The sequence below is a fragment of the Sinohyriopsis cumingii genome, chromosome 6, assembly GCF_028554795.1.
Source record: "Sinohyriopsis cumingii isolate HCF-2022 chromosome 6, ASM2855479v2, whole genome shotgun sequence".
In the NCBI taxonomy this organism is placed as follows: domain Eukaryota; kingdom Metazoa; phylum Mollusca; class Bivalvia; order Unionida; family Unionidae; genus Sinohyriopsis; species Sinohyriopsis cumingii.
Window position 1 is genome coordinate 72,823,084 of NC_142966.1, and position 16,747 is coordinate 72,839,830.

A 16,747-nucleotide genomic window follows, 5' to 3' on the forward strand; every position below is an offset into this window, starting at 1 on the left:
TAAACATAATTTATGATTTTCCTGGGAAACTGTCCGTAGCCATCGGTCAAAACAGTTTGGATCATCTGTTTGCCTCGAGTGTTCTGGCGGGAAAATGTCTTATACCATTGAAGAATCTCGGCTGCTATAATATAAATCGATCATCTTGCATACAAATGGAAATTTAATTTTAATTTTAATTGCAGGACCTTCAATTGTAAATTCTGCAACCTGTTGATGTAACAAGTAACATATTTTATGTTCAACCTTTTGTCATTGATTTGATAAGCGTTTCAAATATGTTTAATTGAAGAAAATACTAGTAATATAATGCAAACAGATTTTAATTCGACGCGTTCGACGAGATTGGGATGTCGGGTTTTAAAAGACCACTTGAAACGGTCAACACTTGACAAAATGTAAACATGGTTAGATTGTGTTTCAAAAAGATATAAACACCGTGCGAATGTTTAGAAAAGGAAGCGCGGATATGATTTTCAAGGTGAAGTACGTAAATGAACATACTGTCCAATTAATTTTGATTTACCAAAGCAAACGTATATTAGATCTCGAAGATAAGATAGATGATTAGATCAATAGACATATACACTCGCTCACTCAATCAATAAATATTCCTATCAATCTAAAAATAGTGTACATCCACATATCGTCGAATTGAACACGCAATGTTCTTTTCGTCAAATGTTCACCTTCCACGAAGAAGGGGGGTGGGGGGCGGAGTGCTTGGGAGAGATTCAAATTTCTGTGGGGAAAAATGACAGATTGCACATAAATTCGAGATAAGCAGGACGTTTCCATGTCTTCATTTTCTTGTGTTCTGTTTCACTTTTGTTCCTTTAAGATATTTAAATATTTCTATCAGTAGTTTGCTTTGCTACAGAGCTGATATGATGATAGCCCTGTGGAAGAATTAAATCTAAAGTTTTGTTAAAATTACCGTTGTTTTCCTCTTATTTTTTTGTTGTCGTTATATTAAGGATTTCTTTATCGCCATTGTGTCTCGTCAGCTTGAATGTCCGAAAGCCTGTTGTTGAACTTGGGGGTATCCGTTAGTTTATTATAATTGTGTAGCTTCTTTTATGTAAATTTCTTCTCTTGAATAGGCAGATAAATAAGCGCATACAAACCTCGAAATAAAACGAAGCTAAAAGAGAACTCGATATATTATATTAACAAGGAGGTTTAAAATCAATATGCAATCTAAAAAAAATAGTGTACATCTTTTATAATGTACATTTGGCATGTCAATCAGTAGGCTTCGTGAACAAACACATAAAGGACAACCACAGCAAACACCAGTGATATTTCGGTTCGAACACTACATGCTATAAAATGATGAATTATGCCTACCAGCTTTCATAATGGTGGCTATGTTGTTAAGCTTGATCCTAGTTTGTGCATCAGTGTCATTTACCTTCTCACGCTTCGGTTTCTGTGTTTTTTAAATTTATTTATATAACTTTATTGTGGAAGATTTCAGTAATCATATCAAATAACGTTATGAAACTCGTTGATTAACTTTGATATTTCGTTTGCCAGTGCTCGCCAAAAAGAAAAATATCATTAAACGAATTTAATCAATTTTTATTTTAAATAAGCACGTATGCAAATCCTAATCAGCCCCACTATATATATATATATATATATATATATATATATATATATATATATATATATATATATATATATATATATATATATATATATATATATATATATTTATATATATTTATAGATATGTATGTCATTTCTTAGGTATGGTATTAAAATGAGACATTAATTGCACCAGTATACTTATATCCTGAATATAAATCATTTTGTAGGTATAGCCTTAAAATGAAATATTAATCAGTTTACAATATAAAGAGAAAGATACATAGTATCGTGTAAATGTCGTGTATAAAATCAACACATTCAAACTGATGTGTCAAACTGTCGATGCTTCCATGATCCTGTCCGTCAGATCCTGTCCGTCAGATCGTGGCCTCGAATGCTGCAAAGTCTATGCAAAGTAATCCGCCCCGAGTGCTGTGAAGTTTGTGTGCTATTCATTCATTCATCCATCATATCGTGGCATCGAGTGCTGCAAAGTGTGTGCTATTCATCCGTCCGTCCGTCCGTCGAGTGTGCTAATGTATGTGCCCCTATGTCTGGTCATTTCAAATACGGTCTCTTCCCTAATACATGGAGAAACCAAAAAGCTATCCGTTTTTGCTTTTAGTTAATTACTACGTGAATGAGTGAGTGATAGAAGGGAATAAGTATGTAAGTAGGTAGATAGGTAAGTAAGTTAATTAGTTCTATGTAGTTTGCTTATGGCATTTTGTAACTTTGTTTGATATCTGGATGAATCACCGGTGTGTGTGTCTATATATATATATATATATATATATATATATATATATATATATATATATATATATATCAAAAATAAACAAAAATGATATACATAACGGTTCTTGTGCACATAAATAACATTGTTGTACCTGGAACGAATTTGTGTTATTACTTCTGCATTCAAGACCTAAATTCAACACACAAAAAAAGAAAAAAAAAGAAGAAAAAAACACCTTGTGGTTCATCTCATAACAAACATCTGTATAAAGTATAGACATGTGATATTGTAACAGTTTGAACTTTCATTCACTTTTGTGAGTACGTTTTTCTATTATAAGGATTTATATCTTCAACACAAAACAGCAATGTCCGTTTCATTAATCTCACGTGTATAAAATATCAACATTTGATATTGTAACAGTCTGAACTTTCTCCTCGAATTCATCTCCTCGCATGAATTTGCAAGTATAGCTTCACGTGATTACCGGGTATTGATCAATAGAGTTCTAAAATTATGAAATATCTGATTTCCCGGATATATGAAATCGAACTACAAACACAATAAGCTGTTAAATATAATACTGTATTTGCGTAAAAAATGTCACTATTTTTCAAATACATTAATGAATATATATTTGTTTTCACTTTAGTATTTTAGGTTGTACGTTAGAGGGATGGTTGGATTGATAGTGTTTAACTGCATATCAGCACATTAAATACTATGCAGTGCTGTGTTCATGGGATCAAAGTACGGAGCCTAGATACATGCTGCCTCCGGATCCTTGCTGGTCTGGGCTGGACTCGAACAGGCAAGCAATACTTGCGAGTAGAGTAATCTAACCAGTGAGTCACCTCTAAGAATTTAAAATGAGGCCTAGCCGCTCTGTACACGTCGGATCCCAATTTCAATTCTCAAGCCGGCAAAGTGAAAGGGTTGTGATTGTCTATCTAAATTCACGTTATACTTTAATGTCATTCAATTTACTGCCACTTCACGCATATACCGTGCCGTCGAGAATTCGTGACAGAGGACGTTTAGACATGCTGTACAATCAACTTGAAATCTTTAAAGATTTTGAAGAGTTATTCAGATACGTGAAATACTTATAAAGTTAAGCTCCATTAAAATAAATGCAGTTAACTGTCCATACCAGTGGTGGTTTTCTGGCTGTGTGAAATGAGGGCAATGGACCCCTGAAACCTAATCTATATATCACTAGGGAAATTCTTTGATATATTCATAGAAAAATACAGGTTTGTTTTTAAAATCAATTTTTTATATAAAAAAAGCTGCTTTAATTATAATCTATTTTAAACAAAGTCCACAATTTTCGGTGCGATCGCACCTTTCGCAACTTCGCTAACGCCGTTACCGTCCACACGTTGTATGCATTTTCCATTTGACTAGTATTTTCAGCCAGTCCTTACAAAATGGCGACTTAGATAGAAATGTGATTGTTTGACATACGTAGACCATGTCTGATTCACAGACCTTTGAAATTCTATTACTGTAGTTAAATAAATGCCAGAATCTCTGATAAATAAAATCCTATACGGATTTACTAGAAGGCTGCGGTGCAGAATAAAAATTCCTCATTTTCGTTTCCATCAAGATATTATTTTTAAAAATACTACTTTGCCTAAAAGAATGAGTGTTAATCGTCCGACTATAAAGCAGTGTAAACTAGGCCTTGGCCTTGGAAATGGAATCACACGTGTGTGGGGGTGGGGGTGGGGTGGGGTGGGGTGGGGGTGTCTTAGAGATTATTAGCAATCAAATTCTTTTAGTAACATAGGACTTTTACAATTAATTTGAATGGCAATAACAACAAAAATAACGAATGACTGTTCTGCACCTCCACCAACCAAGCAAATAAGTTGTCAACCTTGTCAAGTATATATTGTTTTAGGAACCGTGTTCTAGACTTTCGAGTTATTAATGATCTAAACGAATAGGTCCTTTCTTGGGTTGAGGGCTTGCTTCGGTTTTGTGGGGTTTAACGACATCTTTTCAGAATATGATAGGCTACACATGGCGGTCAGTACATTTGGTGGACAAAGAATCCCGTCTGGGAAGAACCTCAGGAAGCTACTGGCAAGCTTTCTCACATATCCACGTTGGTTGAGCCGAGATTCGAGCTCTGGCCTTAGACTGTTCGACCCTTCAAAGCCCATTACGTCGATGGAAACACGTATAAATATATCACTGAAACCAGTTCGCTAGAACTTTAGAACAGATAAGAAGAACATAAGAAGGAAACTATCACTAAACAGATATCATTTTATAGTCAAATTACCCTCCTTGAAACATTCGAAGCATTTACCAGCTTATCGAGGTGTTTATTAGAGTAAGAGTACGTAATAATACGAAATTTGCAAAGATATTACTGACAACAAAATTGGTCTTAGTAAGTGACTTACGTATTGTTCGAGGCTCGTTTACAGTCAGGTAATTGTTTACTAACTTCCTTGTGTGCTAAATGTACATATTTCACATAACTTTGATTCTTTACATGACTATTGATTTTTGAAAGAATAGAACATTCATCATAGTTTAGGAAGTTTGAAAATAAGCAATCTTAGAAGGTTTTCCGTATCCGATTTTACTGTTGGCTTCTTGACAAGGAACTGCTGGTTTTAGAATCAGATGTGTAAAGACTAGGTTTTATGTTTTAACCAGATAGGATATTTAGAATTGCTAGGAAGTTATAAAATATGTTTTGTTCAGTTACAAACGCAATATTTATTGTATATATTGTATATGTCCAGGCTTGGTATACCGTCACCTATTACATGTTTCTTTCTTATACCTGGTAAAATGTGGTCTGCCATGTCATACGCTTACAGAATACTCAGACAGCATAGATAGCACGCACATACACCTACCTACCTACATGCATGCATACACACACCTACCTACCTACATACCTACCTACATAAATGCACACCTACCTACATACATACATACACACACATACAGACAGACAGACAGACACACACACACACGGGAAAACCCCGAGAAGAACCACCGACCCGCGAGAAGCTACTGGCAAGCTTTCTCACATACCCACATTGGCCGAATCCTAGACTCAAACCCACGCAGACAGAGGTGAGATGGCAGTAATCCGTAACGGAGAGCGCTTTAGACCACTCGGCCACTCAGGGCCCCGCATGCATTTATGTATCTATGTATGTATGTTGGACTTAACCTTGTCCAAAATCAAGTTTATTTTCTATTTACCTGATTTTTGCTGGGGTTTTTAAAAATATATTTTATTCTGTAAACAACTAAAACATAGCTAAACTATTCTCTATGCATATGGGTTTAATATCAGGATCATTATTAATAGAAGTAAAATTATTTATTTGGATCTGAGTTAATGGAATTCCCCTACAAATTACCTGGCGTGCCTGACATAGTGCAGGTTATATAGTCCAGGTTATATATTATAATTTTAGAAACAGACTTTCTAATTATAACTAACATTTGTAAACATTAGGAACTCTTATGAAGGTTATTTTCCATTAGGTAACGTTTTTTTTAGAAGATGTTAATTGTGACCTGAGATCAAGCGGAAAACGGTATAATCTTGTTACTGGAAAGATTATTCATTCGTACTTTTTGATCTAGCAGAATCAATTTTGTATTATTTTTGTGACCTGAAGTTCTTTTGGGCTGGAATTTATTTCTTTAGATTATTTAATTCAATGATTATATCATATGGAAATACAGAGCGATATAATAAAAAATAATATTTCTTGGACAGAGACATTCACTGGGACTTATGGTGAACTCCAACCTGGAATTATATTACTGTGTTTCAACAAAAGACTGTTGCGACAACAAAACGATACCGGCCTCCACAGGCACATCGACACCTTCGGCGTTGGACTTAATTTGGATTTCCAATAAAGTTTTTTGAGAACTTTTATTATTAGGACTTATGTCTTAATTCAATGATTATTTTGGGATTTAATTCGCAATACCTTAAGTTCCTGTTGTCATTTTAACTTCGCATTCTAAAAAACATAAATAATTGTTGAAATTTACAAAGCTTGTTGCTCTTCATTCTTTTATGTTACTTATTTTAAGAGCAAAGACTCGTAACAGTATGTATGTATGTATGTATGTATGTATGTATGTATGTATGTATGTATGTATGTGATGTGATGTGATTTGGATTTTTAACGTAGCTTTAACAATTTTCCAGTCATATCGCTACGATGTCTGCAATGTGGCAGTTTATAGTGATGTCTAGCACTGGGGCATCATGCCGCAGACATGTAGCATGATGTCCCACCCAGTCACATTATCCTGACACCGGGCCGACCAGTCCTAACACTAACCTCTTAATGCTGAGCGCCAAGCGAAGCAGCTGTTAGTACCATTTTTGTAAGTCTTTGTATGACTCGGCCGGGGATCGAACCCACGACCTCCTGCATCCGAGGCGGACGCTCTAACCACTAGGCCACCGGAGCGGTATGTATGTGTGAATGTATGTATGTATGTTCTTCCTCCACCATTAATACTGGCCGCCATGTATATCCTATCGTGTGCTGAAAAATGGCGTTAAACCCAACAACAACAATACCATAAATGCATGCATGCATGCATACATACATACATGCATGCACGCACGCACGCACGCACGTACACCCACCCACATACATACATACACACACACACACACACACACACACATACATATACATACATACATACATACATACATACATACATACATACATACATACATACTCATGGCGGAAATTTTTGTATACAAATATCGACAACTAGTGTCATAAAGATTATTTAAAAGAGAATATAATGTGATAGTTTTGCTATATTAATCAATGTTCTTAAAAATGTTCCATATCATAGTGACTAATCATGCGTTTCTTAAAGACATTGGGACAGTTCCGGTGGCCTAGTAATTAGAGCGTCCGCCTCGGACAGGGGAGGTCGCGGATTCAAACCCCGGCCGATTCATACCAAAGACTTATACAAATGGTAGAAACAGTTGCCTCGCTAGACGAGAGCATTAAGAGGTTAGTGTTGGGACTGGTCAGCCTGGTGTCAGGACAATGTGATATGTCTGCGGCATGATGCACCAGTGCTAGACATCACTATAAACTGTCACAATGCAAACATTGTAGCGATATGACTTAAAAATTGTTAAAGCTACGCTAAACATCCAAATCAAACACTCGCACACACTCACACGCGCGCGCTCGCACGCACGCACACATACACACAAAGTGAAATTGAATGCGGTTTTTTTTCTTCGATTAATGAATAACACATCATTAAATCTGAAAACTTCTACGCATCGCTTTCAACAATCCATGTTTAGTAGACCGTGTTTGACATTCCAACTCAAAAAAAAAAAAAAAAGCCGTTCAATTGAACCCGACTACACCCTACTTCATAATTCAAACAGAGCAAAAGTTTTCCGACATACCGGACACAAGGAACGTAAGAGAAAAAAAAATTGTGAAATGATGGGCATGATTAATATGAGTCTTAGTGACCCTATTTTGAACTAAAAAAGACTTAAAACAAAGCGATATGTAACTAATATAGATGACTCAATTATACACGAGTCTGTCTGGAAATATTAAATAGCGCAGCAATGTTAGTGGTGATAAATAGTCTGAGACAATTTCTTATTATAATTTATGCCCTTTAAAGTTGTCTTACTTACATTTATGACCCGAATCAAACGGAAATAATGTCAGGTATGAAATATTTTTGTCCAAATGACGAAATGACAGGGAAGCATGCAACTTGCAACTTGCAACTTGCATCCAGTAAAACTTCTTAAAAGGTTCCACGCATACGAGTGTATACCTCCTCATTAACGTTTATGTCAAAGCCAGAAAGAAGAACCCAAAGACATAGACAGACCATAAACTGCACACGCTCTCTTCAGTACCCTTGGCCACATTCAAAGTACCAAATTGTACACCCTAGGGGACGTCCATTAATTATGTCAACAATTTTTTGGCAATTTTTTACCCACCTCCCCCTCCCCCCCCCCTTGTCAACAACTGTCAAACTTTCAGTGACCCCCTTAATAAAATTTTACCCCCCCCCACAAACTAACAATATTTTTATACGGCTGGTTTTTATGCTAAAAATAGAATTATGGAAATTAAAAGGAATACAAATAAATTTTAATACATCTTTTTTTACTTGTTTAACAGATTTCAAATTGACTATAACACTTTGAATAAAAACAAAATATGATGATGCAAGACTATGACTTCCTTGGCAAGAGCTCAACCAGTTTAGGATTAAACTGGTGGGCTGTTGACGGGCGAGCGAGTGTGTGCCATACCAACGCACCGACTAATTTCCTATTTTTTTGATTTATTAAATTTATTGTCAAAAATAACATTGTTGACGTCAATTTATCTTGAACCCCCTCCCCCATGTCAACAATTGTCAAACGTCTTCAAACCCCCTCCCCCCATTGTGTTGACATAATTAATGGACGACCCGCTAGGAAGAGTGAGTACCCATGTCCGATGTAATGGAGATACGGGGCTTCAACACTGAAGACGTGCGTTCTTATCCTGGTGGATTTACAAGAGTAAGATGCTACAGAATCCTGCGTTTCCGTCACTACATAAACATTGACCCCGATCCGACTTTGCATTAGGCGCTGGCAGATAAGAGTCTATTTTTGGTCCTACTGATTTACCCTAACATGAATACTCACGATCAGAAGGAGAAGAAGACGGAACAGCAGGACCTCACAATAAAAAAATGTAGATTCAGTCAAATTGCTAACACTGAGACTGCGTGGGCAGGTCAAATGTTTTTTTTTTTTTTTTTTTTTTTGCTCCGCTAATTACTTTTCACAAACTGCGCTGAACCAGATAATATATATGGTGATGCATTACGCGACGATATTTTTCGGTCTACCAAGTTTGCAGTTGGCTGAGACTCGTACGTGAGTTTATACGGTACTTCTCTCTTTGATATATCCAGTCCTGCGTGACTGTTGGTAAGATATCCGTAAAGAATGTGGAGTATTCATTCAGGCTGATTGATCTCAGTTTAAAACATTACCATTAATAGTGCTCTCGGGTTAAAGTTGCGCGCATAACTTTACCAATGCATTTTAAGCATCTTTTACGAGATAAGGGAACATTCATTAATTACTGGGGGAGAGGGTTGGGGTATGCGGTGTTTTGAAAATCATATTCGTTGACTTAGTATCATGCCCTATAATTGCACATTTCATTTTTCCGTAATATTAGGTTTGCACAAAACTTGTTGTTCTTGTAGTACTCAAATATCCCTCTACAATATGTAAACGAATATACTGATCGACAACGTTTGTGTATCTACACTGTTCGCTGTTCACTGAGTGCTTTTCGCACGAAAATATGGCGTAGGGTATTTAGTTTATGTCAGGATGTGGTGGAAATATGTGACCTCCCGCACTCCTCGTGGTTTTTGGCTATGGTTTTCCAGGAAATGGTCGACCAAGGTGTTACTGCTCGGATCAAGTAAACATTAAATAAAATATGAAATTAAGAGATGGAATAACAGAATTCTGAGCAGAGGTATAGAACAGAAAAACAGGAGCCCCCGGATGTACAATATAACAATTTAATCATTACATAAACAAAATGAAATTGATCATAACACTTGAATGGTTCACTCTTTCGCAGAAATGATTGACTGTCTGTTAGAAATAGAGTTAAAAATTTAAGTGAAATTCAATTAGCCGTTTTATTGTAACAATATAACAAATGTTTTCATCATATACTCAAGTAACTGATCGAACTCAAATTTGCCGGCATGTCAGCATCGCCCGGTGCTTCCTGTCTTTCCCCAAATCACTACTGGTGATAAGTCAGCGTTTCCCTGTTTCATCCTTCCTCTTTCTCTCCTCTAGGCTCTTCAGGTCATCAACATCTTGGTTGCAGACTGTGCTCTCTTTCCACTGTGCAGTCAGGTATGGTGCTATTTCCACCAGTAGAAACAGAGTACCCAACCTAAATACGTGTATGATTTGACTCCTTATGGGATCTGCCAATATTCACACTCTCTTTTGCGTCAGATACCGTCCATCAAAATTCAGATGAAAATGCTATGGTCATTTCGCAATATAATATACACTCACAACCCTATTACCGTGCTTTTAAGCTTTTCTAGCTGTTTTCGTATTCCTACTGAGACCATGACACACTTAGCCATTTCAGATACAATACTGCCCCACTGTGGCTATACATTTCCAGCTTAACAATTCCAGTCGGCAAACATCCTTTCATTCTCGGTCGAAGAGAAATCACAAGTTAATTACGCACGAATTAATGGACTTCACTCCTGTCCAAACAACGTTACTTTGCTGATTAGCGATTCAATGACATATATTTCCAGGCACAGAAAAATTAATTCTTATACAAAACATGAAATCTTTATAATACATGATCACACACAAAACATCTTAACCCGAACTCATTCACATAATACACGAGTCATATAACATTTGAGATGAAATGAATGCAGTCAAATAACTGCTGAACTTAAATGAAAAATTAAGTATGAATTCAAATAGGATAAAGTCAACAGAAAATTACAAACTTACATTAATAAACACATGTCGTATGCATTTAAGACTAACCATGTGCTTTATTTAAGATTCTTACCTCTCTATGAAGCTGAATCTCTCTCCCTTCCATCTCTCTCACTTTCCGACACAAGTCCTTAGACAATTAACGAGAAATCTTATATTTCCCGGAGCTAAATTCTGGCTCGCCTCAGAAACTTAGACTGATTAATTTCACGAGGGGATTTTCTTAAAAGTCTGAAATCCGTCTAGGAACACACACACACTCGTTTAACTTAGCCAATCAGGATAACTTCTTTAACCGCCAAAAATGTTATCACTCCCATCAAAGTTATAATAATCCTCTCTGGTCCGCCTTTATTAATAACTATTCAATTTATATCAAATACCCGAAGACTTCCTAAATATTTATCTGGTTCGTCAAAACTTGTGTCTTTTACCCTATTGACATTGTGTTAATATTGTTCTCTCTCTCTGTCTCTCTGTCTGTCTGTCTCTCTCCGTTAACTGAGCGAGTCCTAATCAAAATTCATTCTTGCCCACAAAGACGGCAGATTCAATTCCTAACAGTCAACAATTTATGGAGAGTCTTACCGATTCGTCAATCTTAATGGTTACGTGCCACGCTGTCCACGACATAATGTACTGCGAAATAAATTATTCAATATAAATTATTTTACAACATTTTGCACCATTACAGTGTATGATAAAAAATAATACATCCACATCAAGTTTCATGTCTATATGAAACCCCGAAAATATCATAAGCAAGCATAAAAAGTACACTCTGTCCATCACGTACGCAAACATTTACCGTACCATATTCTGAAGATGTAAACTGTGCGCCATAGAATGAGTAGTCTAGAGCACGGGCCTTTGAAATTTTATCACTGTAGTAAAACGCTGTCATTACATCCGAAAATAATAATAATAATAATAATAATAATAATAATAATAATAATAATAAAGGTAAGGTTGGCAACGTGTTTTGAAGGTGCATGCATGGGAGTGCAGAATTCGTCATTGTTCCATGCCACTCATAATATTTATAAAATTCCTACCATGCCAAAAAAAATGAGTGTTAATCATCCGTTCACCATGGTAGCATTTGCGGCAAAGATGGTAGTTCAAAGTAATCCAGAAGAAATCACTGCTGACATAACGCGACAAAAATCAAACGTGACTCCATTTCCAAAGTTAAGGTCGCGTATACACTGCGGTATAGTCGGTAAATATTTCCGTTATAAATTTTAGGTAAGAAAAAAGATAAACAGCGCAGTCATTATTTACAAATCTATAAATTGTTTAATTAAACTAGGTTAACATTTTTGTTAGCAACGTTCAAAATTCCCGCTAAACGATGTATGAAACCAAATTATCTCAGTTTGCAATTTACATATAATCACGGTCACAACAATACATCAAGACAAATAAAAACAATTTTTGTTTTATTTTGAGTAAAGAGTTTATTTTTCTATCTGCTATTCTGATATTTTCTTACTGCATTACTATAATTTCAAGGGTCCATGTTAGAGTGATAACACTGACCTCTGACATCGTGGCATTGAATTCACACGTTGGCTCTGTGCTTTTTCCTATATTTTGTTGAAAAGAAGTAACGGCATTGGTTCTCATAGATCTGCGTGGCCATTTCTGACAAATGTCCAAAACCTAACCAAAGACCTGAACGTTGGAGTCACATTAACCAACCACAGAGTAAATGATGTATGTTCCAATGAGAAGTCTATCCACATTAAGTTTCCTGACTACATAGCTATTGATTAGACCAGTTAACAGGTGCACACTACGCATGACCGGAACAATGGTCTAGATATTCCAAAAATAGGCATTGTCAACTTGTGAGCAACAGTGAGTGTTGGCGTTTAAGATGGCGACATTCAAAACTGTAAATTAGTGTATAGTGAAGCCAAATAAACACAACACAGAAAAGCAAAAATAGTTATAACATTCATCAAAGAAGCTAATTATATAGTCATCGGACATGTACAAAAACATTCGCAAGAAGTTACAGTGGACAACTTAGCTTCTTTATGAAAATTGTAGCTCTCTATCGTAATTTATCATTAGGAACAGAACAGTACTTTTCCATTTATGGGAATTCAGCATGGGGGGTAATTTTTTTAATTTATGGGAATTTACATGTTGATGGGACGGCATGGCCATCTATGGGATTTAACATTGGCGAATGGGTTGATTAGGAGCTTGTGGATATTTTAACAGTGGGGATTTGTATTGGGCTTCTGGGATTCTGAACATGGACTCTCTGGGTCTTATGAAAATTGAATATGGGTCGACCAACATTCAGAGAGACAAATAAATACACACTTAATGACAAACACTCACTTTTACAGACCAACACACGACCATATATATAAGAGGTAGAGAACCTAAACAAAGCTCGTTGGGATCAGGTTCCGAATCTTCAGTTCGATTGAGGCTGCATTGGTTTTTATCCCCTTATTGTTGTTACAACAGTACCAGTTCTTCTTCCATCTTCTCCTCGTTGTCTTCTTCTTGCTGCTCCTTTCATCCTCCTAGTCGCTGGCACTAATTTTCGACGATGAATCTACTGTTTTATATTATGTCCTTCTCGATAATCTGTCTATATTCCCCTACAATTTTTGAAATATATTCTGAGCGTATCAAGAAAATACCTGTCCTCTCTTTACTTTCATATTCAGCAAAATGTTCCCGATTAGACGTAGTTGCTTCCCTGCCCTCTTCATATATTCAAACAGACGCAATTATTTCTTTGAAACTTGTCCTGACTGTCGAATGACAACCGCACTCATGTCAACATGATATGCTGAACGATCTCGGAAGTTATGGAAAGACATGACAAGACGGGCTTACTTAATAGAAAACACACGTAGACTGATATAAAGATAGATACGGTGTGGAAAGGGATTGTTTCTTCTTCTCCAAATGAACACTTTAAGATGCCTTGTTCAACCAGCTCACATACCAAATAACACACTAAGAGATGATAAAGACTGGGAATTGAGGAGGTCCCTTATCTTCATGTAAAAATCCAAAATGATGAAAGGGAATGAATGTACATACAATGTACCATAGAAACACAATTTTGTGGTGAACATATTTGCTCATATGTACATGGCTAACATGAGACAGTTAATATTTGGTGCAGATCACTGCCGTATACAAAATGTGTATTGTGAGTAGGTAATGAAGTTTCCATGTATTAATTTTAAGAAAAATAGAGTTCGCGTGTAATGAGAGGCTACAAGATCAAATTTGACCTTTTTCTTTTTTTGTTCAGTGAGTCAGGTTGAGGAGAAATAAGAATTCATTGTCCGTCTTGAAAAATTCGCAAGAATCTTGGTTCATGATCTTTGCTTTAAATTTAATAATCGAAAATGTCCAAGTTTCTTACGGATCTGCATCTCTTTTTCTTGCCATATCAATGCCAGTGTTTTCTACACTTAGACGGGCATGTGACCTTTCTCAGGATCCAAAGAGTTATTTTCTCCTCTTAATCAGCAGATTGTGTCTCCGCAACCTTTAACGCTTGTTTGGGATCCTGTCGATCGACCATCACATTTTTAGGTAGGTTTTTTTTTCCTTGCAAAATGGTGGACAGGGTGTGACGTTTCTAAGTATTCAGCCCTTGGTGGACGAAAGGTCTCAAGACCGCCACTGCAGTACGAAAGGCAGATGTGAGCATACTACTGAAACTGTATCTTCTCTGTCGAGCTACTCCTCCATGTATGGTTTACAAGTCATTTGAAAATCCTTTGCGAAATATGAAGTTTCGCGGTGACGTTTCCTTGGGCGAAAACAATATTTTATCCGAGATATCCTTTTGTACGAATATTCACACTGTCAAACAACGTTTCATTCATGCGAAGATGAAATAATTCTTCACAGACTTAGTATCTCTTTCTCCTCATTCTGGAGTGATCACCCAACGCAGGATCCACATAAAATAGACTCAATCTCAGCAGAAGAGCTGCTGTGTTTCCTACTCCGTTGTACTTTATCTCGTCCGATTATACATAAATCAAGCTGAGTTCTTCATTTAGTTCGATGGAGTATCGAAAATAATTTAAGAATCTGTAATTGTGGAGCTAGGATCGTGTTCCCGACAAACAAAGCGAAGAAAATCGGTCGACATTTTATATACAGCGTTTTGGTGTTGAGAAAACCGATGATAGAGTGCATAGTTGTCGATAATGACAAGTTTGTTGGTCCTTGTGAGTGCCCTGCGAAAATGATATCGAGGACATGTCAAACATTAAATACTTTCCTTTTATAAGTTCTTATATTCAGTTTGGAAATGGCTGCCGATGGTGTGCTTCTTTCGTAATATCCATGATGAATTCTGTGCGAATTTCTTGAACTTGTTAGACTTGCAAATTCACGATGAAATGCGTTTGATTCTCAGTGAGATTCAAAACTTGGGTAGGAGGAGTCTGTTGTAGTTGCAGTTGACCTCGTTGCCGTGGCTCCAGTGTTTTTATTGGTCATCGTATTCTTAATACAGTTTTAGTTGATTAGAGTTGGTTTTGCTGTCTCATCTAAAGTTTTCTCTTGAAATGTTTGAACATATCAAAAATATTGTCCGTATCAATGCGATTTCTCAGTTACTGACAATTCCAATCGACTCAGCAAAGATTGTAACTCCAAATGCAAGTTAGCCGTCTCCGTGATATTCGTTTTCTGTATCAAGTGTGGTAACCACTGCTTGTACCAGCGGTGGAGATCTTTCCAACGTTTGTAAAGAACGATGTTAATCTTCGTTCTTCCATAAAGTAATGTTTTATATAATTATCGTCACTGGATAATAAAAAACGTCCTTTTTTATATAAACACGGAGTTCATGATTCCATCTAGAATAGGACAGGATACAGCTGCTAACATAGGGGCATCTACTTTTGGCCAATAACGATGGCATCAGCAATGGAAGAAAAATAATCAGCGTTGGAAGAGGACGTTTTCATTTAGGCTCACTTCATGTTTCCTTTCCCTATGATTTGAAGGATATGGCGATGTCGTCTTATTGCTATGTATGCATGTTTGTCAATGGAATTGTTCCTGCAACATGTAACACAGCATTCAGACGGGTTATCGATAATTTATATGGGAGTGTTTTCAATTATCTGGTTTCACATCAGTGCCTTGGCTTTGGTTACTACTAGCACAATTTCCTACTGTTTGACTAAACGAGTTGAATTTTCACCAATTTTATTAGTTGCACAATGATGACATGTGGTATTTTTGGACGACCTGAGACCTCTTACTGTTTACATCTACTGGTTATAAAAACGTCTTACAGGCTTTAACTTTGAAATCAGTCGAGAATAAGGGTTCTCAACGGAATAGATTGAGTTAATTCATGTATACTGAGTTAAGCTAAATATTTTAACTCTCCGGTTCTGTATTACACTTGTTTCTTGCGCGTTTAGCAGCAGCTGCTGGAGGGGGGAAAAGATGAAAGAGAAGCAGGACTAGCTTTACAAATAATGTCTATTTCGGTGGTATCTTCACCAAATTTAGAAACACTGTTTACTTTATGTAGCATACAAATAGGGGTATACTGATACGGACATTATTGATTTTGGAATTCTGTACTATGCATCTGCCAGACACTCAGCCTTATTACACTATTCAGATTGGAATTCTGTACTATGCATCTGCCAGACACTCAGCCTTATTACACTATTCAGATTGGAATTCTGTACTATGCATCTGCCAGACACTCAGCCTTATTACACTATTCAGATACTACTCCTTAAGCACTCTATGCCATTTTGGATGCAATTGTTCTTTGCGATTCACTT